The following is a 25,535-nucleotide window of genomic DNA, read 5'->3' as shown; positions in this document are numbered from 1 at the left end:
AACCAGGGACTGGTTTTGCCCTAATTATGGGCTCATCAGCTGGGTACAGCTTAGTTCCAGTGACATACTGAGCACAGGATGCACGTCTGGGCATACCCATGCCAATTAGGGTGGTACATGAAACACACAAAAGGTGATGGGAAGAATGCTTGCAATTAATCTAACCACCGGCAAACGCTCAGGGTAGCATTGCACCCATTGTTAGCTGAGCCTAAGGCCTGGTGGAACTCAAAAAGTCAGGTCTCCAGCTTCTTGCGCAGTTCAAGAAGTGAGCAGAAGGCTCTTATGTGTAGCAGCAGGTTGTTTCATGCTTTGTGATGTAGTAGATGTTTGACTGCTAGATCTGGTTTTGCGTATGCGTGGAATGTTCGCAAGTGGAAGTCCGGACGAGCGGAGGTGTGTGGAAGGTTTGTGACAGCATATGCGAGTGTTGAGGTATGCTGGGCCAGTGTCATGTACTATACCCATTAACAGAGATGCTACTACCGCATGGTGGCCCAAGCCTGGTTCCCACATAGTGATTCCTCTTGGATTCTCCATGCCAGGTAGCCCCCAGGATCCAGGCACACTGCGGTGATTGAGAGTAGATGGAGAGCAGGCACCCCCAAGGGTCTCAACTCTAGTATCTCAGCAACCACACTGCATACCGTACTAAGCTGAGGATAATGCATTTAAGGGATCAAGCTAAAAGGCAAATAATGTGGAATGAAGAATTTATGAGTAGGTGTGGAAAATGGACCCTGAGCAGTTGTAGAGTAATGTGAATTACAGGGTGCTGTTATGTCATGATGAGAAATGCAGCTTCACTAGGTCAATGTGAAAGTTATTTAGGGTTGCAAGAGAGAACCAATAAACAAAGTACCAATGTGTACTTTGAGATTAGTTGGTATAGGCAGTGTGCTTTAAATAGCAGGCAGAGTGATTTAACTATGTTGCTTGCTGGATAGTATGACAGCTCAGTTGTTATAGAGCAGAACCGTGTTCACTGTTTTATTCACAATTTGATAGTTGGGCCATTTGAAGGTTTGCCATTAACGTTGCAAGACGCTGAAGGTGAATAGGAGTACAATGAGAGCCTAGAGTGAAAAGCCACTTGACCCAGCAAATACTCACAGACAGAAGAGGTAGAACCTTCAGCAACTTAACTCACAAGGAAGCAGAGATGTTTTAAGGCATGGGCAAAGTGAGCAATTGCCTAGCGTCCTACCTCCCAAGAGCCCCTGCATAAAGTGATATTTCTCAATGTCTCTCAATTTCATTCAGTGTTGTATCCGAGCCTCTTGCCCTCTCCACTCCTGTCCCTTTTTGACTTTATTTTGCAGTTTCACAACCACACAGAGAAAACAAAAAGAAAATAGATAACAAATACACATTTGACTTGTCAGTATTTGACTATAACCTCAAGGCACATCACTAGTGTTGCATAACATAGAAAAGCAGAGTCATCAATATAATTGACAGGTGGGTGAAAAACAGAGCAGAGATTTATGAATAGATTATTCTTGGACTCCAACAGGCTTCTCTTCCCAAAGCAATTCTAACCCAATTCTCCCAACCCCTCAGTCTTTCAGAGCTGGCCCTCGCGCACTCTGAATGTCCCCTGAAAAGCCTACTCCATTTCCACATTGTTAGAAATGGGGTTTCTGGTTGGCTAGGGTATGCACCTCAGCCAGGCAGAACTTACCCACTCTAGTCAGGGCAAGGGAGTTACACGTCCAAGATAACCCCTGCTCACCCCCTTGGTAGCTTGGCACGAGCAGTCAGGCTTAACCCGGAGGCAATGCGTAAAGCGTTTGCACAACACACACATACATGTGACGCAATATCCCCACCACAAAGGAAACACAACACCAGATTATATGAAAATACACTGTATTGTACACAACGTAATTATTAGACCAACATCACATAACAGTACTATCCTGCTACCTTAGCAGTTGTCAGAACGTTACACATTAGTTACTCTGCAAACTAGCAGTAGTCACACATAACACACAGGTTACTCAGTATTCTGCAACATAAGCAGTAGTCAGGAAACACGTTATCACATTAGCACACTTGTCATAAGAATATCATAAAACGCCCATAATAGGAACATTAGAAAATCTATGGCAAGTTAAGCAAACATATTAGCAAGTCATGCCCATAAAAGGAACATGTGCACACATATGTCAACACATCAAAGAACAGGTAGGCAATATAACAGAATGCATAAAGTCTGTAGAAAGAACTTTAAATTACCGGTATATTGGTCCCTTTAGAAAGTACCTGTTCTGATGCAGAGGCACTTCCAGTGCCTAAAACGAATAAATGGGGCCCCCGGCGCTCCTCTGCGCAAAACGGGGGCCTCCTTGATTCCTTGTGGTCAGGGGAGGGCGGCACGCACCTCCTTGATACCCAAAATGGGCCCCTCCGGGGACCGTAACTATTGGGGGCGCCCCTAGGGCTCCACCGGCCCTCTCGAGGGGGGGCCCCGGCCAGAGAAATCTCTTGTGGGGGAGGGGGGCGCCACGCACCCCCTCCGGGTTGCAAAACGGGCCCCTCTGGGGGCCCGCCAATTCCTGGGGTCTCCCTGGGCCTCCGTGGCCCGTCCTTGAAGGGAGACCCCTTCCCAATTGCTTCGGGCCCACGAGGGGGCCCACCAGAGTGCCTGCGGCACGGGCGAGCCTCCGATGAGGCTGCTGCCCCGCCCGCGCGCACCGGGAGAGCCCTCCAGGGCTGGAGCAGGTGAGGGAGAGGCGTCCTCCTCTCCCTCCTGCTTGAAAACAACGCCGGCACCAGGTCGGGCCGGCCGGTGCCCCGGGGGCGCTCCTCGGAGCGATCCCAACCCCGGGGGCACCGCTAGGAGCAGGCTTGCTCCTGATGATTTCGGAACTGGATTTCTCGTGCCCCAGGGACACGGAGCTGAGCGCGATCCTCGCGCTCCACCAAACTAACTTCCCCGGGCTGCGGCGGTGATTCTTTTGGGCACCTCGACGGCAGCGCGCTCAGGAAAGCGCGAGGGCTCATTTAAAAGCCCGGGCTGCGGCGGTGATTTCAGGGCTCAAAATAAAGCGCTCTAGGAAGGCGCGACGGTCTTCCTTCATGCCCGGGTTGCGGCGGTGATTTCCTTGGGCAGACGAAAAGCGCTTTCAAAGCGCTAGGACCCCTCCAAAGCCCAGCAATTGAAAGGATGCCTTTCTTCTCTTAAAGCATCCTGGACAAAGATGTAAAAGATCGTTTCAGGGGTCAGGGGCCACAGCACCCTGCCCCTGGGAACAAATAATCAAGGAGAAGGTACAGGGCTGGTGGATCCAGCTACAGACCAGCACAAGGGGTGCAGATGATGGCAGTTCCTCCTAGTGACCAGGCAGGTCACAGGTCAGCACAGCAGCAGCAGTCCAAGGCGGTTTCCTGGTGAGTCCAGTCATCAGCGTCCTGTGTCCAGTTTCAAGACTGTTCAAATTGTGGGGAAAATTCCCCTGTACTTATAGTCAGTTCTTACAGTGTTTTACAGTGGTAGGGAGAGGAGGTTCCAGCCAGTTACAACTGGTTCTGGGAGTGCCCCCTCTCTCCTTTCAGCACAGGCTCCAAACATCAGTGGGGGGTTAACGACCCTATTGTGTGAGGCCAGGACACAGCCTTTACAAATGTAGGTGTGCCCCGCCTCTCCCTTCTCTCAGCCCAGGAAGACTATTCAGTATGTAGATGCACCTCAGTGACACCTCCACCCTCCCTGTGTACAGGCTGTCTGAAAAGTATGCACAAAGCCCCAACTGTCACTCTGCCCAGACGTGGATTGGAGTCAAGCTGCAAAACACCAGAATCATAAGCACAGATAAATGCGCACTTTCTAGAAGTGGCATTTCTGTGATAGTAATAAAAAATACACCCACACCAGTAAGCAGTATTTATTATCACCATCACAACCATACCAAACACGCCTACGCTAGCCCTCATAAATCAGACAATACCCCTACACATAAGGCAGGGCATTTCTAATGCAATCCTATGAGAAGGCAGCACTCACAGCAGTGAGACACCAAGTTAGGCTGTTTGTCACTACCAGGACAGGCCATGCAATATGGCACATGTCCTGCCTTTCTACATACATGGCACCCTGCCCACAGGGCGTACTTTAGGGGTGACTTACATGTAGTAAAAGGGGAGTTCTGGGCCTGGCAAGTAAATTTAGATGCCAGGTCCCTGTGGCAGAAAACTGCGCACACAGGCCCTGCGCTAGCAGGCCTGAGACAGGTTTGAAAGTCTACTTCAGTGGGTGGCGCAAGCAGCGCTGCAGGCCCACTAGTAGTATTTAATTTACAGGCCCTGGGTATAGAGATACCACTGTACAAGGGACTTATAGGTAAATTAAATATGCCAATCAGGTATAAGCCAATCATACCAACTTTAGATGGGAGAGCACCTGCACTTTAACACTGGTCAGCAGTGATAAAGTGCTCAGAGTCCTAGAGCCAACAGCGAAAGGTCAGAAAAACCAGGAGGAAGGAGGCAAAAAGACTAGGGATGACCATGCGTATGGCCAAAAGTCCAACACAACCCCCTACCAGCCAAAATCCAGGGGAGAACAATCAATACCTTGATGTACTTTCCTGATTGGGGCGATAGAACAAGGACCCAGGCCCACAACAGCAGGGGCATGTTCCAGTTCTACGCCTTCCTGACTCCACTGGGATCTCTCTGTCAATGCGTCCCAGGCAGCCTAGACCAACCCACGGGGATTCTCTAGCTGCCAATGGCCAGAACCAGGCCCCAGGCCATCTAGGAGCCTCTGGTCTCTGAAACCATAATGAGTGGGGGGCGGTAGCCCCAGGTGCAAAGAAACCTGTCTCCACTCCCTTTCCGATCAGTTCAGGGGCTCTACCCTGCCACTGATCCACCAACCTAGGGTCCGCACCCATAGGTTCTACAGGGGCTAGAGGCGAGGCTCTCCTCCCTCTACCCCTCCTTCTAGGATCCCGCCCTCCTCTCCTAGGAGGGGTATCACCAGAATCCACACTTGCCAGGGTGCTGGGTACAGCAGCCCTGCACAACTTTCTCGCCAGCCCAGGATCACTACCTGGCGACTGACCACCCAACCCAGGGACGACACCCTTGGGTTGCACCGGGGTCCGGGGCGGGCTTCCCCCTCCCTGAACCCCACTTCCAGAGTCCTGCGTCTCCCCACCTCGGGAGAAGCCACCAGAAGTTTCACACAGGGGGGTGAGCGCACTAACCGCCCCCCCAACCAGGTCAGAGTTTACCCCCTGAACCTGTCTATCTAGTCCAGGGACGACACCCTTAGACTGGACCATTGCCCAGCGAACCAGGACTTCCTTGGGAGCACACCTACCCCCTACCAGATCAGAGCTTACCCCCTGAATCTGGCAATCCAACCCAGAGTCACTACCCTGCGGTTGAACCACTGCCTGGCGCACCAGGACTTCCTTGGGAGCACACGTACTCCCCATCAGGTCAGAGTTTACCCCCTGAACCTGATCATCCAACCCAGAGTCACCACCCTGCGGTTGAATCATTGCCTGGCGCACCAGGACTTCCTGGGGGGCACACCTACCCCCCACAAGGGAAACACTTTCCCCAAGGGCCACACAAGAGTCTGGCTGGCGCAGGTCTCCTGACCTCTGCCCATCTGACAGAGTCTGGATTCCCCCCAGCCCAGAAATGGTCTCACCAAGGTCATTCCTGGGGGGCTCTGCACTCAGAGCTGACCCCTGACCCTCCAGGTTCTCCACTGGGGCCCGCAGCCCCCTCTCAACCCTATGCCTGGATTTCCGCCTCCTCCGCTGTAGAGCGAGACTACCAGACACCAGGACCGGCGGAACGCTATCACCAGCCACCCGCCCAAGTCCTAATGACAAAATGGGATCCTTCTGAACAGCTGGCCCTACGGCACAGGCTAGGCTCACCTCCTGGCGTTCACTCATGGAACCCTCCAGGACCTGGGACTGGAGCTCGGGTACCCTGGGCCTCAGCCCAACCCCATTCCCTCTCCTCTGAGACTGGACATAGGTGCCTTACCCGCCCCAATACACTGGGACCTACCTGGGACACAAGCCTTTCCCACCACACCTGGTTGGGAAACACCTAGACCACTCTCATTAGGAACACCCCCTAATGTCACACCAGACCCTCTGGTACGCAACCAGAAGTCTGCCTCCTTTGCAAGCTCCCTGGAGTCAGAGAGCTCACACACTGACAAGTGTTGGCGTAACTCTGAAAAACAACAACGAAACAGGTGCTCTCTGAGAATCAGATTAAACAGCCCTTCAAAATTGTTTACTGTGCTACCCTTCACCCATCCATCTAGTGCAATGCAGCAAGCCTCCACAAACTCCTCCCAAGACTGGTGGGACAGTTTCTTACCACCCCTAAACCTTTTTCTGTATTCCTCAGGGGAGAAACCATACTTCACAATCAGTGCGTTCTTCACAGCGGAGTACCCCTCCCTGTCACTCTCTTCTAGAGTCAGTAGGGCATCCCTCCCCTCCTCAGGAATAAAACTCCCTAGGCCAGTTCCCCAATCCTTCTCAGGGATCCTGCGCTCTACCAGAGCCCTCTCATATTCCTTTAACCACTGACGTATGTCACCCCCCTCTTGGAACCTAGGTACCAGATCTATGGGTATGTGAGGAACATCTTTGCTACAGCACTGTACATTGCTGCCACCACTGGACTCCACCTGCAGCGCTGGTGAGTCCAGAACCTTCAGACTGCGCTCTAGAGCGAGTCTTTCTCTGGCAAAGGCCCTCTCTGCCTCTGCCATTCTCTCCTGTACTAAGGCCTTCTCTACCTCAGCCCTTCTCTCCTCAACAGCTAGGCGCGCTAACTGCAACTTCAGGTCCCTCTCTTCCCGCCTATCTCTTAGCTCATCAGGCGTCAAGGAATGAGAGGTAGCCCTGCTTCTTACACTGGACCCAGCAAGGGACTCCCTATCACTGGGGCCTTCCCTGTCAACTGGCGTCCCCAACCGGTCATTCTCACCCTCCTGATCAGTCTCTCTACCACTCTCTAGGGATGAGGTCTGGGAGCCCTCCCATTGGGAACCCTCGCTACACTCAGGATCCTCTGGGTACCCCCTACGCACACTCCCTCCCTGGGTAAATGTCACAAACCTTTCAAAGAAATTCAGAGATCTCCTGAGGTCCCCTTCTACAGGCAGCCCTCTCTCTCTACAGAACCCCTCTAATTCCCCCTGCGTGTAAAACGGCAGGTCCTCTAAATCAAAGGTAAGCCCCATCTTGAAAAGGTACAAATAACTCAACTGTGACAACCACAATACCCAAGCGTGAGAACTGAAAACAGGAAAAATGACCAAAGAGAGAAAGTTAAGAGAAGCCAAACATGTGATGGTCTAAACGCAATCCTTGTAGTGAAATAATGAGTCACAATGGTATTGTGCAAGCGCAAGTCCTATCCTCACCGCTGACTTCCAATGTTAGAAATGGGGTTTCTGGTTGGCTAGGGTATGCACCTCAGCCAGGCAGAACTTACCCACTCTAGTCAGGGCAAGGGAGTTACACGTCCAAGATAACCCCTGCTCACCCCCTTGGTAGCTTGGCACGAGCAGTCAGGCTTAACCCGGAGGCAATGCGTAAAGCGTTTGCACAACACACACATACATGTGACGCAATATCCCCACCACAAAGGAAACACAACACCAGATTATATGAAAATACACTGTATTGTACACAACGTAATTATTAGACCAACATCACATAACAGTACTATCCTGCTACCTTAGCAGTTGTCAGAACGTTACACATTAGTTACTCTGCAAACTAGCAGTAGTCACACATAACACACAGGTTACTCAGTATTCTGCAACATAAGCAGTAGTCAGGAAACACGTTATCACATTAGCACACTTGTCATAAGAATATCATAAAACGCCCATAATAGGAACATTAGAAAATCTATGGCAAGTTAAGCAAACATATTAGCAAGTCATGCCCATAAAAGGAACATGTGCACACATATGTCAACACATCAAAGAACAGGTAGGCAATATAACAGAATGCATAAAGTCTGTAGAAAGAACTTTAAATTACCGGTATATTGGTCCCTTTAGAAAGTACCTGTTCTGATGCAGAGGCACTTCCAGTGCCTAAAACGAATAAATGGGGCCCCCGGCGCTCCTCTGCGCAAAACGGGGGCCTCCTTGATTCCTTGTGGTCAGGGGAGGGCGGCACGCACCTCCTTGATACCCAAAATGGGCCCCTCCGGGGACCGTAACTATTGGGGGCGCCCCTAGGGCTCCACCGGCCCTCTCGAGGGGGGGCCCCGGCCAGAGAAATCTCTTGTGGGGGAGGGGGGCGCCACGCACCCCCTCCGGGTTGCAAAACGGGCCCCTCTGGGGGCCCGCCAATTCCTGGGGTCTCCCTGGGCCTCCGTGGCCCGTCCTTGAAGGGAGACCCCTTCCCAATTGCTTCGGGCCCACGAGGGGGCCCACCAGAGTGCCTGCGGCACGGGCGAGCCTCCGATGAGGCTGCTGCCCCGCCCGCGCGCACCGGGAGAGCCCTCCGGGGCTGGAGCAGGTGAGGGAGAGGCGTCCTCCTCTCCCTCCTGCTTGAAAACAACGCCGGCACCAGGTCGGGCCGGCCGGTGCCCCGGGGGCGCTCCTCGGAGCGATCCCAACCCCGGGGGCACCGCTAGGAGCAGGCTTGCTCCTGATGATTTCGGAACTGGATTTCTCGTGCCCCAGGGACACGGAGCTGAGCGCGATCCTCGCGCTCCACCAAACTAACTTCCCCGGGCTGCGGCGGTGATTCTTTTGGGCACCTCGACGGCAGCGCGCTCAGGAAAGCGCGAGGGCTCATTTAAAAGCCCGGGCTGCGGCGGTGATTTCAGGGCTCAAAATAAAGCGCTCTAGGAAGGCGCGACGGTCTTCCTTCATGCCCGGGTTGCGGCGGTGATTTCCTTGGGCAGACGAAAAGCGCTTTCAAAGCGCTAGGACCCCTCCAAAGCCCAGCAATTGAAAGGATGCCTTTCTTCTCTTAAAGCATCCTGGACAAAGATGTAAAAGATCGTTTCAGGGGTCAGGGGCCACAGCACCCTGCCCCTGGGAACAAATAATCAAGGAGAAGGTACAGGGCTGGTGGATCCAGCTACAGACCAGCACAAGGGGTGCAGATGATGGCAGTTCCTCCTAGTGACCAGGCAGGTCACAGGTCAGCACAGCAGCAGCAGTCCAAGGCGGTTTCCTGGTGAGTCCAGTCATCAGCGTCCTGTGTCCAGTTTCAAGACTGTTCAAATTGTGGGGAAAATTCCCCTGTACTTATAGTCAGTTCTTACAGTGTTTTACAGTGGTAGGGAGAGGAGGTTCCAGCCAGTTACAACTGGTTCTGGGAGTGCCCCCTCTCTCCTTTCAGCACAGGCTCCAAACATCAGTGGGGGGTTAACGACCCTATTGTGTGAGGCCAGGACACAGCCTTTACAAATGTAGGTGTGCCCCGCCTCTCCCTTCTCTCAGCCCAGGAAGACTATTCAGTATGTAGATGCACCTCAGTGACACCTCCACCCTCCCTGTGTACAGGCTGTCTGAAAAGTATGCACAAAGCCCCAACTGTCACTCTGCCCAGACGTGGATTGGAGTCAAGCTGCAAAACACCAGAATCATAAGCACAGATAAATGCGCACTTTCTAGAAGTGGCATTTCTGTGATAGTAATAAAAAATACACCCACACCAGTAAGCAGTATTTATTATCACCATCACAACCATACCAAACACGCCTACGCTAGCCCTCATAAATCAGACAATACCCCTACACATAAGGCAGGGCATTTCTAATGCAATCCTATGAGAAGGCAGCACTCACAGCAGTGAGACACCAAGTTAGGCTGTTTGTCACTACCAGGACAGGCCATGCAATATGGCACATGTCCTGCCTTTCTACATACATGGCACCCTGCCCACAGGGCGTACTTTAGGGGTGACTTACATGTAGTAAAAGGGGAGTTCTGGGCCTGGCAAGTAAATTTAGATGCCAGGTCCCTGTGGCAGAAAACTGCGCACACAGGCCCTGCGCTAGCAGGCCTGAGACAGGTTTGAAAGTCTACTTCAGTGGGTGGCGCAAGCAGCGCTGCAGGCCCACTAGTAGTATTTAATTTACAGGCCCTGGGTATAGAGATACCACTGTACAAGGGACTTATAGGTAAATTAAATATGCCAATCAGGTATAAGCCAATCATACCAACTTTAGATGGGAGAGCACCTGCACTTTAACACTGGTCAGCAGTGATAAAGTGCTCAGAGTCCTAGAGCCAACAGCGAAAGGTCAGAAAAACCAGGAGGAAGGAGGCAAAAAGACTAGGGATGACCATGCGTATGGCCAAAAGTCCAACACACATCCAAACATGTTAATAGCTATCTACTGGTGTCATTCCGTGCACTCTGTAGTAGGCTAGACATCAGTTCTGTATCATCCATCTCAGATCCCACATGTTCCCCAACGCACTCCAGGTACGCCCGAGAGGGCAACCATATATCCTTTGGACGACTGCACTCCAGTAGGTTTGCAGTAAACACCTGAATGTGTATTACATACAGTAGGTCATGTCTGCAAGCCATCTCATTGCTATTCTGTACTGCAATAACAGCAATCCCAAGGCAACTAATAGCTGCACACCTGACAATACCTCCCTGTCATAACCCAGCAAGGCAAGCTCAGGGGAAATTTCAAGGCTCTTGTCGATTACCTCCTCAAGTTCCACCGTCACTCCCTGCCAGACCCACTGAATACCCTGGCAAAACCACGCCACGTGTGAAATCTGCGTCATCTGGCTCCCAGTGAGCGCAATTCTAATTATTTCATAATCCATAACATTGCAAGCGAGTAGGTGTGTAATACACTCTGTTAATGTACTTGAAACAGATAAATCAGTGCCAGCTAGTCAACAAGCCACATCGTACCACCGAACAACCATATGCCCACTTGTTGTCACTGATGGAGACTGCCAGTTCCCTCTGCCATTCTCGTCTGACCCTAGTAACTCCAGGTCTTCACGCTTCTTGGGCAAATACGTATATATGGAATATAAGACGCCGTGCTGTGCTTGTGCATCTGAGTGTCACTGTGCATTCTATTGGCCAGGGGCGCCCCTTTCCTGATGCCCAGGAGCTGGGAATAAATATGTGAGAGGTGCATAGCCTCTCAGATCTGCTGCCTGAAAATACAAGAGGAAGAAGGACTGCCCTGCTGCAATATGGATCTGCACCCTTGGCCTGCACTTCTATGTGAACTGCGCCTGCTGCACAATCTGGTACTGCAGCCCTGGTGACGGTGCCTTGCTTCAAGAAGGATTCAGGAGTGGACTCCCTGCAGTTACAGGCTAGCAGAGCTTCAAGTGAACTTTTAAGGATTTGGCCAGGTGCATTGTGGGAATTGTGGTCCAACTTTCCAAGGACCACCCAGGAGAATCTAGAATGTGTGTTTTGGACCCTTTGTACCTGCAAGGAGGACTTCAGGAAACACCTCCTGAAGTTTGGAAAAGTTTGAAAAAGTTGGCGCTTTGTGTTTCTAAGCACTAGAAGGTGTTTGTTCTTTAAAAATTCAGAGCTCCGGTTTCCTACATTGGATTTTTGTTGTTTTGGTTCTATTTACTGATAAAAATAGAACCTATTTTTGTAAATTGGTGTAGGATTTTTATTGTGTGTTGTGTCTCACTTATTTACCGTATTTGGTGTTTTTGAATGCTTTACACTCAGTCACAGCTATCAAGGGTTGAACAAAAGGCTAATTTACTGAGATCTTTGCTGAACCTATATTTGGTTAGTGGCCTTATTGCCAGTGATAGGTTCATACTTACCGCTACCAATAACCCACTTTCCAACATCTGGTTTACCAGGCTTTAAGAGAGTGACTAGCAGCGCTTTCCTCACTGAGGGTAGCATGAGACCATCCTCCAGTATTTCCTCATACAGTTTCCAGGTGTGGAACTAGTTTATCTTGAAAGCCTTACAGAAGGTAGTCGTCAACCTCTGTTCACAGCACCCTCCCAGCGGGCATATCTTTTAATACAGCTCTAACCTCGGCAGGACTCAGTGGGGTCTTAAGACGTTCTCTGTGTTCATATAACAGCCATTTCATGGCAAAATGAGCATGGTAGTTCACCATGGCATCCTTCTCCTGCACAGGTCTCTCGGTGTATACATTTGTGTAATATCAACGTAATTGGTCGGATATTTAGTCAGCTGCAAACGGCGACATCCCTGAATCATCCAGATGGCATCATATTCCCACCTGGGATAAAGAAGTGCCACCAGAGTGGCACCCGGTGTCTCTCCCTCCCTATACATCCGGGCCACAGCATATTTCCCCAAATGATTGAGTTCACTCTGTGCAGTGTTGTGATAGTCTCTTAACCTGGCCGAGATGCCTCCCAATATTCTAGGATCCGCTGTTTCCCTGTGTCATTGTTCCAGTCCCTATTTTTTTTCCTGCAGAATCTCTAACCTTCCCTGGTGGGATTGGAGGATGCCAGTGGGTTCAGAGATAGTGACTCCCTTGATGTAAACTTTAAACGTCTCCCAGACAGACACAAATTTAGGCACAGAGCTGATGTTTAGGCGGAATAATTTTTTTATTGCCTGCTCTAGTTCTTCCCTGCATTCCGTGCCCAGCAATGAATACGGCAGGAACGGCCAGGTGAAGGCCGCCGCTCACTGGCTATGTAGTTCCAGGTCTAACAGCACTGGTGAGTGAACTGAATATGTACTCACTCATGGTTTGCAACTACGCACCCTTTGTACTAAACTGCATGACATTAGTCAGAAATCTTTGCGCTTGTGCACATTGTGTACTGTAGAGCAGTGCATGTAGACCCCGTCTTCAGGGCATCTGAAACACCAAACATCCTGTAGACCACACTGCGCAGCAATCTCCTGGAGGGCTTGTGCTGCCGTCGAGAAACATCGGGCGTGCCTCTGGAGTGGTCCAGGACAGGGTCCAGTATGCATTTAAGGCATCCTCCCCAGATCTGCGGTACATCCCCCCATCGCCTCAAAGTGGCTTTTAACGTATGGTAAAAGTCAGGGACATTGTAGGCGGGCGCATACACCCCACAGGCAGAATCGTAAGATTCTCTCTCACGCAGCGTGCTACCACATACCTGCCTCCCTAATCTACGCCCTCCATGGGCATGCAAAGTGAAATCAGCCACAAAATAAGCACCCTGTAACCTGCACTGCATAAGCATGCTACTCCCAGGTGGGAGATGCGCCTCCTGCAATATAGCAACATCTATTTCTGTTGCTGCAAGTATACCACTACCTTGCGCATTTTATAACAATCATTAAGGCCCTGGACATCCCATGTAAGGAGCTGCATCAATGGTGCAGGTGGAGTGTGTTGTGTCACCCCATTCCTGTCAATCCCCATTTCTGCACAGCTCAGTCAATTTTCCCATCGCAACAAGTAAACTTCTACCAGTAGTCAGCCTTCGCCATTGTAATAACTTCAACTGTGAAACACATAACCCTTGCCCCCACACACTGTGAAATACAAAAACATACGAAGTGGAAGCAATTCCCACTCCGCCCCTTACATCCCTAAATCCCCGAACAACAGTAAACAGTAATGTGATGCACACATGGGGACAGATATTGCCTCAATGGCACTCTTCCACTCAATAAGGGTGCCGAAAGCTGTGTATAATGCATGCATGTGCCGCAGAGACAGGTCACGGAAGCACAATGCAGGGACCATTGAGCTTATCCACATCGCCCCCCATGCCCAGGCCAGTCCTGTCCTTCTGCCTACGCCCAAGTAACAGGATAATAATAAAATGTACAACATGACTGGTAGGGCCACTTTACTCACGGATGGATGAGCTGTGACTGCATCTCTTGTACCTAACCTGATCAAACCTTTCTGAGACCAAGGACTTAGGCAACTGCAACAATAGGCAGCAGCAACCCAGATGCCACCAGCCATTACTAGGAGTATGTGAGATATCTATCTGTAAAGGAATGTACAACCAAAGTGTCCAGCTTTCTCCCACTGTGTCGCAAAGTAAATTAGTCCTCGAGGTCCTGTGAAGTTTCACTTTAATTAGTCCACGAGGTCCTGTGAAGTTTCACTGTTCACCTTCTCCGATCCTGTGGATGGCACCTCAACTTCACAGTCATGTGCCGTTTATGGAACTGATTTAGCTGCTTTGGGTCACCAAAAATCATTATTTTTCATCCCTTATTACCAGCAGTCGGGTGGGGTGGAGCACGCTGCAATCCAGTTGAAGTTCCTGGAGCTTGCGTTTGGCTGGGATGAATTGTTTACAGGCCTCCTGAACATGTTGTGTGAAGTCCGAGTAAAGCACCATTTCAAAACACATGTATCCTAACATTTTGAATTCTCCTGCCTGAGGAAGTGCTGCATTGGGGTCGTGTGGTGCCAGTGATCAGTGAGATTGCTCCACAACAAAGATATCTGAGAAAGTTTATTGCCCCAATAGGTCGATAAGCAGTTTTTCCACAAACTGTTCCATATTGTCTATATTTGTGGATTATGCAAGCCCCACTATGCGAAGATTGTTGTGGCGGGACCTGGCTTCAAGGTCTTTAGTCTTCTATTGCAGGGTAAGCATCAACTTGTCCAGCTGCTTTTTGTGCTACCTGCTCATCCTCCGCCTCAGAGACCCACCGTTTCACCATATCTGATGGATTACGGAAACGCCCTATATGCAGGAATAACAAACAAACTCCAAACAAAACTGCAAAGAATCCAGAATGCATCCGCCTGCCTCATTCTGGACATCCCATGCTGCAACCACATCTCACCCCACCTCAGAGACCTACTCTGGCTACCAGTATCAAAGAGGATCACCTTCAAAATCCTCATCCACGCACACAAGGCCCTCCACAACACAGGTCCCACCTACCCCAACGACAGACTCACCTTTCACACCCCCCACCCGCAACCTTCACTCCGCCAACCAAGCCCTCGCCTACGTTCCTCACATCCGCCGCACGACCGCCGGAGGAAGATCTTTCTCCCACCTTGCAGCAAAGACCTGGAACTGCCTACCACTCCATCTCTGCCTGACCCAAGACCTTCTATCTTTCAGGAAACACCTCAAGACTTGGCTTTTCAACCAGTAGCTCCCCCCCACCTCCTTGAGACCTTACCGGGTGAGTAGTGCGCTTTATAAATCCCTGATTGATTGATTGATATCGAGGCGCTCAGTGTGCGTGCTGAGGCGTTCTGACATACGGTCCATTCGAAAGGGTAAGGCATCTATCTTGCCATCTATTTTCATTAGACCGTGTTGCATTGCAGACAAGATTTGATTCAATTTGCCACTTGCCTTGGTTTCTGTTCCTCTTGACTCGAATCCGCTGCACTGCCATCCCCTGGGGGTTTGTGTGTCCTGCATGTATTGAATTGCAGCTTGGATTGGGCCATATCAGATTTACCCATATTGGAAGGGATGTCAAGGCTGGCCCCTTGCTGGTGTTCTAAAAGTCAGATGGAATTGATGGAGGGTCAACCAGCAAAATAGTTAGCAGGGGGCCAACGACACCAGCCCACGGCAGCACTCACCACCACCAGGGTTTTTGCTCACTCTCAAAGCGCCCATCCACCCAGGCCAAAGTCACAGCTCCATCTATTCAGTCCTCAGTGATGCAGGTAAGGGGTGGGGTGGGGGGGGGTAAGCACCAGCCCCAAACACCGCAGACACAGCTCTCAATGTCTTTCTCCCACTGTGTTTATCGTGAGAGCCATGTGCCCCCCTCCGCCACTGAGGGTGTTTCTCAGGTGCACCTCCTTTGTGAGGCTCTCGAGGGTGTCAGATGCCTCACTGCAGATGCCTAGGTAGACCCGCGGTAGCTGAGCTTCTGTTGTCTCACTAGGCGCAGTGTCACACTAAGGCCCAGAGGCCATGCAGGTCTGTGTTCTATGAGCATACTGACCCTCCAGCACGTGGTCTGCAGCAGCTACAGAGGGTTATGCACCCTGATCCTAGCCTCTCTCAGTTCCCTCAGGCAGCACAGTCACTTGTCAGGAAGGAGAGTATTTAAATGTTTACATGGGCTGCTGGTGTGGACACTGGCTGAGTATGAATCACTTTGTTTGGGGGTTTTCTGAGCCCTCTCCCTCCCAAGGTACTCCTTAGGGTGCCTCCGGCAGGAGAGGAAGCAGGACACATCCAATGGTGCTCGGCGATCCGCCGCTACCAGGTGCACACAATTAAGCGCCCCGCCCCAGGAGTCCATGTATTTATTCTAGGCCTCAGATGATTACCCTCATCTTCGGTGTGCACTCCCACCATATCAATATAGGGGCCCTTGGCAAGCGCACCGCACAGTTCCACATGCAACTGGGGGCACCAGCGGCCCTCCCTGGCCCCCATTGTACCACTAATGAGATTAAAATATCAGCAAAGCTTCTCCACTGTTTCCTCAGTTCCCAGGGGCGCGCCAACTCGGGTAGGCCTAACTCACCAGTATGACTGCGCCTGGTCAGGCTGCAGAGCCGCACTGTAGCGACTGCCCCAGCCGCAAGCTCTAACTGGGGCTCTAGCTGGTTCACAGTGGCCTCAGGTCTTTCAGTTGTTCCATGTGGGGTTCCACGTCATTCACCTGCAAATGCAGACCATATCTGCAGTGAGCCACGCTGCCTCACTGCCCCGCAGTCAGCTGACAAGATTCGGTCCCCGTGACAGCCAGGCAGCTCCCCTTTAAAGCTGGATGGGTGCACAAGGCATAGGAAATGGCATGTAGATGATTTCAGCTGTGTTTCTAGCATTTGTGGCACCAGGATTATTTAGGATAGAGACACAGATGAAGGAACTAGCCTACAAGGCAGCCATCTTCAAGTATGCAAGCTCCGCCCCCTGTCGAATGTTTAATCCATTTAACAAATAATACATTTTTGTGGTAAAAACGTGTTGGAAGGAACTCTAACCCTAACTCCCATCCCCTAATGCTTACTATATCACTTTACCCAATCATCTGCTTAACCTTAACTCTTATTCTCAACCTTTTATAATGCTAAGGCATACGGCAAAACTTCTTTCCTAATCCTAAACCATGCTCTAACCATTTCCTCAAACTACCATAAATGTAATCAATATCCTAAATATTAACTAAACCCTAACACCAACCATTACAACAACCCTACCCTCACCCTTAATCTTAACCTAAACCTAAAGCTAAGCCCTATCCGAACCCTTATCCTAACCTTTAACTGTACCCTAGCCATATCCCCCAGCCCTACCACACACCCTTACTCTAAATCTTTTCTTAAGGCAAACTCATATCCAAACTATTATTGTAACCATAAGCACCACCTTAACCCTACCAAGCAATTCTACCCTAAAACTAATCTATAGCTTAACTCTAAAGCACACCATAAACTTAAGTGTAACTTTAAACCACATCCTCCTAAAACTAACACTTACCTTTTCCTTAACTAAATAAAGTAAATGCCTTGTAACATTTGTGAATAACTTCTATGTTTCTTTAAACGTTTTGCTTTCAAACTAATGTTTTTCATACTTTACATTTTGAACTTTTTGTTTTGCTATATGATTGCAAGTTTTGATCTAATACACATGGAAGGCATTCTATTACCTTCTTAGAATCAAATACACTCTCATGCAGTTCCATAAAGACTTCTGTAATTGGTAGTTTATTTGTCAGAGGAGACCATGGTGATAAATTAAGAAAGATATAGGCATTGAAAAGAGTGGGGCACAAGGCTGGACAAGGTGATACCGCACAGCTTAGGTCAACCCTTCCGACGTAAGTCCATCTATTCCCATCTGCTCCCCTTTGCTAGACAGGAGGAAGCTTGCCTCACACTAAGCTGTCCTCATCAACTCAAGGTCTAATACTGGGTTATATAGAAAAAAAAGAGGGAGAGAGGTTATTAACCTGACAGTGGTATTATGGTTTCAGTCTCTTGGAGAGAGCAGTTTCTTCCTCCTGGCCAGTCAAATCGACTCTCTACTATGAAATGGTCCAAATGTATAATGACAGGTCATGTGATTTAAAATATGGTTGTAAACGAGGGGCACCATCTTGTTAAATTTATTTGCAATAAAACACAAAATTGATGCAGGGATGATAGTTTATATTACCTTCCACGTTATATTCAAACAAGAAGATTAAGCTTTTAAAGAATTAATTTTCTTTTAAATCTCCTCTTTTGTAGGTATGTGCTTTGTTGGGATTAGCAGTCTTTTCATGTTTTCTATAAACCACTTGATTTATAGACTTGGAGCATTCTTGCTATGGTCACCAATGATCTTCGGCTAATCTGTGATGGTGGGGGAGTGGTGGCCCTGCTCCTATTGGATCTGTAAGTCGCCTTTGACACCATCTCTCAGCAGCACTGATGAAATGTTTGTCAGAAATCAGAACCACACAAAATGTTTATAATTGGTTTGACTCAATTTTATAGCATCTCACTCAGACGGTGTGTCTAAGCGAATTCATTTCTCCTAGCAAGATGGTTAGACACGAGGTCCATTAGGATTTGGATCTCAGCCCGACTCTGTTCAATCCGTACTTGTCTCATCTGGGCACCCTGATATGCTCTGCAGCTTTATGGTTTATGCCTGTGCCAATGACACACAGTTGATCCTTAGGCTGGATAGAAATACTGGCGTAACACCCTATCATTTCAAACCTTACCTTCAGGAAGTAGCTCACTGGAAGTAAGATAATTCTCTGGTATTCAACTTAAAAAAAACTGAAGCTCTGATCTTTGGATAACACAACCTATGGACAGCAGAGTGGTGGCCTTCATCCTTAACTCTCTTATCCTCTCCTGTTGATCATGCTAGAACCTTGGAAGTCATATTTGATTTTAGCCTCAGTTTCGAAAAACACATTCATTCTTTAACAACCTCCTGCTATCGCTTCCCAGCAGTTATCAGGAAGTTTCTTCCATTCCTTCCAGATTCTTCAAGGAAAGAGTTGGTCCATGTCCTTGTAACACCAAAGCTTGACTACTGCAACTCCTTACTGGTAGCTTTAACATCCTACTTCGTGCCCAAAGTGCAGATGATACAAAACACTGCTGCATGGACCATCACTGGAATGATATCAATTTGTCATCATCTGAGGCAGTTACATTGGCTCCGCATTGCCCTGAGAAGCCTCTTCAAACTGTGTTCTCCTGGTATTCTCCCTCACATTGTCCATGGTTTAAAACCCAATATCTAGTCCAAACTCAAAAATATAGAGGAACCAGATTAAGTGGTCAATCATTGTCAGCTCGAACTGCCAAAGCTATTTTTTCCATCTTCAAAACAGAGTTAAGAATCCACCTGTTTGACAGAAAATTGACTACCACAATGCTGATCCCCTAATCTGGAAAGCGTTGTGATACCTCTTTTGATGTTTTGAGAGCTATAAAAGCCTATCATTAATTTACTCATTCAATCATGATTAATTTAATCCAGAGGAACTTTGTTTTTCGTCATACATATGCTGTTTCTTGAATTGCTCTTTGGTCATATCTTCTTTAAGGGTAGTGAGCAGCGTTCCTTGGATTGACGTTGATGTGCCTGCAAGTAGCTCATACGAACACACCCAATATCTTTTAAATATGGCTTTAAAAAAAGGTTCCTATCTAAATAGGTAACTAAATGGTGGTCTGTTCTTGTATTTAAATCATTATCACAATGGTGCAAACGCTTTGTGGCAGATCAGTTGGTATCCTGAAGAAGTCCCTGAAATCACTGAGGGGTCAAACAACTCCATGCTAATCCAAATGGTTTGTGCCCGCTGTCTTTGAGCATTTGAGAAAAAAAATCAAAAATTCATATAAACCAATATGTTAAAAAGATGTTAAAAAAATTGAACTCTCTCGAGCATTTATCCAACTCATTATTTTCCTAAAGGTTCCCTTTTTAGAATTTCAATATATTGTACTTGTCAGTCCATAGAGTCAAACATGTTTATCGGTGATTATTTACAATCATATAATTCCAACAGTTAAAAGAATTTATACAAATTGGAGTGGCAGGTTACTTTAAGTAAAGAAGCTAAAACCATCATTAACAATTACAACCCAACCCCTAAATTAGCACAGGGATAAAATGTCTGGAACTTTAGCAGGGTTTCTAACAATTGACACCTTTGTTTAACCTATCCTGTCCACTTAACATAAAACATAATGTGTCTCAGTAGTTCATAACATTCATGGGCTACAATAGTTGATTCCTGGTTGCAAATACACATAAAACGCAGAGAGCCTCCTTGGGCAAATGACACAAATAACATTTATCATTAAAAAGAAATGCTAGAAATCGAACATTACCTCCCCTAATAATTTGGAAGTAGAAGAATATATACATGAATACCTTCATGTAATATGCAAATATTAAATATAACCAATCAGTATTTGTTTTTAAATTACAAAACTACTAAAAATGTTCTTTAGAATAAATCTAAATTTAATATTTCTGCTCACACCTATTACGCGTTGATCTTTTTTTAGGTCTCGGCTGAAGTGGGCGTGACGACTATAGGTTGCAGAACACAGCATAACATTACATGAAAAAATTCTACAGATATGGCTGACAATGAGTAAGTCTCAGTCATTTTTAATTTTCACCTACAGACAGCACGGTGACATTATATAGCCAATACATAAAATATGAGTGACAGCCCCTTTCTCATGATTGGATGACTTTGTTGTCCATCTCAGTTGTCTCATCTTGAGATTGCTTTGCTATCCTTGTGTTTGTCCCGCCTGGAGACTTTTGGTCTCAAAGTGTTCTGACAGGAGTGGCAGTATACTTCCACTGCGTACTTGTCGATAGTGTCGATGTTGTTTTTTATTTTCTCCTGAGCACTTCATGAGGGTTCTTGTGTTTCCTTTGTCTCGCCCCTGCTTTCTCCTCCAACCACACCGTGTTCTGTTTTCAAAGTTGTATTTATTTATTTTTTCCTTTTGCAGGGACCTGGCAGCTGTAGATTGCTGCTGGGCTTCTCGCATCCTACTTTTTTTATTTTCACCTACTCCCCATGTTATTTTTTTTATTTATGTTTTTTACAAGAGTGCAGCAGCTGTAAAGTACTTACAGGCTGCTTGCATCTTTTTTCGTAAACTCTATTAATTTTTTGCACATTTTTGTTCGCAGTTCTAACATGACCATTTCCATCTTAGGTAAATAAAAAATGGATGCCATGCATCATGACACCTGCATGTGTTATGAGCAAATGTCACAAAACGCATGTGTGCATTGGAATCCATCTTGCAATGGGTTTTCATAAGCAGAAAACCCATTGTAAGATGGGCAGTCATGCATGTGCATTAGTTTGAGGCATATGTTTGCATGTGCTTGGCAAAAAGCATGGGCAAAGCCAATAATTTGGCACTATAGATCCGAGACATATTAACTTTGCCAGTGTCTGTTTTGATGGCTCCCCTGAATTTGTGTGCAACTTGTTTATTATGCCCTTGTCTCCATAGTTTCCATTGGCTATCGTTTTGTGTATTTCCACTCTAGGATGAATAGAGTTCTGCCGGAGATCGGGTTCTGCCGGAGACCCTCTATTTTCTTCTCAGCCAGACATCACTGCTTGTGTACGGGAGGGCTCGATTTTATGCCTGTATATTGGAGATTGTTGGTCTAAAAATGCTGTTACTTTGGAACAAAACTTATTCAGATTTTCATCTTCTTCTCATTGATTCTTCAGAATATGAAATCCATACAAAATTTCGAGATTGTTTCAGATGACGGCTTATCTACTCAATTTTCTAAAGTGATTCCTGTTTGGTAAGCAAAAAGGTACACCTTGCATTGTATCCTGAATTCCTCCTGTTGGAAATTCCTAACATCATGAAAGGCCCATTTCTAGTAGTGCAAGCGTGTCAGGTCCTCAGTAAACCATTCTGAACCTTACTTCCATATTTTTTTGTAGGTTTCAGCAAAGTACTTGATAATAAAAAAAGAACTCGGGCCAGATTTAAAGTTTGGCTGGTGTACTTTTTATCAATCTCTCCCTTACTCCCCATGTGGTGATTGAAAAACCGCCATATATAAATTGGTCGGCCATGGTGGCGGAGGTTGTTTCATCAAAATGGCTGAATTTGCCATTGACAAGCCACTTCCTGGAGAAAATCTCTGGTATGAAATGCACTATTATCTACCAGATTCTCCATGAATGTCCTCCTCAAGTAATGCTTTGAATGTTGTATGTACCCTCCAAGGGTAGCAAATCCAGCAGTTAAGTCTTACTTCACAGTGTAGGTGAGGGTTTGGAACTCTCTTACTGTAAGACACAGGTAATTATACTTTACAAACATTGGGCCTGGTTCATAAAGGTAAGTTACACTTTTGAGTAAGCTTACACTTTTTAGTGTTGGTATTCACAAACTCCAAGTGTAACCTTACTACAAAAGTGTATGTTATATGTCTCCAGCCTCGAGGAATGCAATTAGGTTACTCTTGTGTGGGTGGGTGACGACTCTCCCTAAACCCTTCCCTGCCCCACCCCAAACAATTCTGTTGGACTTGTCCCTCTCTACAGGGTCATTCCCAGACTTTTTACCTTCACCCTCCTGTTTTCTGAACAGAATTTTGTTGGCTTTTAGTGAATTTTGCCACTGCTAACCATAGTTAAAGTATTCGTGCTCTTCCTTAAACATGGTGAAATTGGCTTACACTCAGTTGGCACATTTAATTTACTTCTAAGTCCTTATTAAAGTGGTACTACATGTACCCAGGGACTTTAAATTAAATGCAACTAGTCGATCTGCAGCACTCATTCTGCCACCCAATTAAGTAGCCTCTTAAACATGCATCAGGCCTGCCATTGCAGCCTTTGGGGCAGTTTCAACTGCCATTTCAACCTAGAGAAATAGACATTTTGCCAGGCCTAACCCTTCCTTTTTAATACAAACTACAAAGCCCTTAGGGCAGGGTGCAGTGTATTTAAAAAGTTGGACATATACTTTTAAGTTTTGATTGTCCTCACTGTGAAAAACCTTTAAATTCGTTTTTACATTTACATTAACTGTTTTAGTTTATTTTACCAGTATTAATCAGGTGGAGGGGAGTCTGCCATCAGATTACAGGGGTTGCTGGACCCCAGTTTGCCTTTGTGTTGACCAATCATCTTTGCTGACCCACTATATTGCACGCTAATCCACACCCCCTGGCCACGCCCCTTTCTAGAATGGAGGTCTATTTCAAAGCAGCTAAAGCGTGTCCGCGCAGCTGATATGGCTTTTGTGATGAGCATTCCTCTGTTTATTTTCCTTGTAGGCAGCTTCTGCAAACTTTGTGGGAGGCGCCTGGCTCCCTTACCTTGTCACAGTACAAAGGCTTGCTCCTTGTCTTTTTATTTGGTTCTATACATTTGTGTTCACACTGTTGTTCGTTTGTTTTATTTTACCAGTATTAATCAGGAGGAGGGGAGCCTGCCACCAGATTACATGGGTTGCTGGATCCCAATTTGCATTTGTGTTGCCCAGTCATCTTTGCTGACGCGTTACATCGCACACTAATCCACATTCCTGGCTATGCCCCTTTCTTGAATGAAGGGCTATTTCAAAGCTGCTATCGTGCGTCCACGCGCCAAAGGCAAGCTTCTCTGCGCCCGTCTGCGTCTAGGCCTAGTGCCAGTCCATATGGCCAGCCTGATTCTGATCCTGCCCAGCGTCTAGCTACCCACAACGAATTACTCCAACCCAATAAGGGTAAGTCCGCCAGGTGCCCCCTCCAAGATCATGCTCAGGGTGCTCCCGACTCAATGTTTAAGTGTTTTAACTGTGACTGCTGCATAGCTCTAGATATGCGGTCGGCTCATGGGGAAAATAATGGACGCTGCCTTATTACTGCTCCCCCACGTCATAACACTGTGCCTGGTAGCACCCCTGCACGCCAGGCATCATGCTCCCTTATTAATGCGAGATCCCTAGACAAACATAACATTGAATTTTCTCTTTTTATGGACACTTATAAACTCGATCTAGCCTTTATAACTGAGACCTGGGCTGATGCGGCCTGATCCCCCGGTTTGTCCTTTGTCATTCCTGAGGGCTATTCTATTACGAGACACGATCAAGTAGGTAAGCGCTGCAGCGGCCTAGCAATAATTTTTAGATCTAAGCTGAAGGCTAAATTTAGTCCAATACAGGCCCAACAATGCGAAAGTATTTCATTCACCCTACTGCTATCTAGCAGGTAATCATTCAATGGCGTTAGTTTACTGTCCTACTGAGTGATTTTAATTTTCAACTCAAGGACTCTCAGGTCTCGGATTAGGTAGTTCTCCTCCAGACCCTAGAGGGTTTTGACCTCGCTCAAAAGGTCACTTCCGCCACCCACCGGGCTGGCCGCACTCTTGATGGCATCTTCATCAGCAACTCCCTTCTAGATAGGATTCAAGTCACTCCCCTAGCCTGGTCAGATCACAGTGATGTTCTTTTTAATGTTCCATTAAAACTAGTCAGATTCTCCCACCGGGGAATCGCGCCTTCTACTGCCTCCCATCCTTGGCATAAGATCCAGATTGATTTGTTTATCTCTGCTCTGAACTACTCCTTGCCTACACTGGATGCTAGCCGTGAACATGCTGCAGTGCAGTACACGCCGTGGCTCTCAGCTGCTGTTGACTAGGCGGTTCCAGCAGTAAGCTCCTCCCAGAATCGAGATCGTAGGTCAGCCCCTTGGTTTTCAATGGCGCTCACAGCTCTGAAACAAAGTTGCCTTAGACAGGAGAGGCGTTGGAGGCTGGTATACGACCCTGCGGAAAAAAATTAAATACAAATAATGCCTAGCTAAGTATAAGTTGCTTATTGTCACTGAAAAGGCCACTTATTTCAGAAACAGAATTTTAGTGGCCAATAATTCGACCACAGAGCGTTTTCAGACAGTCACCATGCTCTCCAAGAGCTTCTCTTCCACAGCAAGTCCCATGACTAAATTGATTTGCAATACGTTAGCCACTTTCTTTGAGAGCAAGGTTGAAGACATATACAACAGCTTTTCTTCCACCTCCTCACTACCATTGCCTGAAGTACTGAGCAAGATCTTTCTCTCGCAGTCTTCGTACACCTCCCTCATTTGAAGTGGTTTCTATGCTCATCTGCTCAGCCTTGTCGGGCTCTCCTCTTGATCCATGTCCACCAAAAATTGTAAAGCTTGTCCCTGAAATCATGGCAGGCCCCATGACTATCATCTTTGAGCAGACGTTCTTGTGCAGTTGCTTCCCTTCCATCTGGAAGAAAGCATTGGTGTTCCCTTTGTTAAAAAAGAGCTCTCTGGATTCATCAATTTCTAAGAACTACCACTTGATCTCCTGCCTCCCTCTACCAGCCAAGATGGTGGAGAAAATCATGAGTACTCAGCTCTTGGAATTCATACAAGTAAATGATCTCTTTGATTCCTCCCAATTTGGCTTCTGCGCTGGGCACAGTACTGAAAACAGCTTTACTCAAGGCCACAGAGGAGCTGCGAATGATGCCTGACCAAAGGAAGAGTCTGGCACTCCTCTTATTAGATCTCTCGGCGGCCTTCAACACCATCTGCCATCTCAAGCTATTCGATCGCTTGGCTACGATCGGTGTTGGCG

Source organism: Pleurodeles waltl, chromosome 7, assembly GCF_031143425.1.
Source record: "Pleurodeles waltl isolate 20211129_DDA chromosome 7, aPleWal1.hap1.20221129, whole genome shotgun sequence".
Lineage (NCBI taxonomy): Eukaryota > Metazoa > Chordata > Amphibia > Caudata > Salamandridae > Pleurodeles > Pleurodeles waltl.
This window is presented reverse-complemented; position numbering follows the sequence as displayed.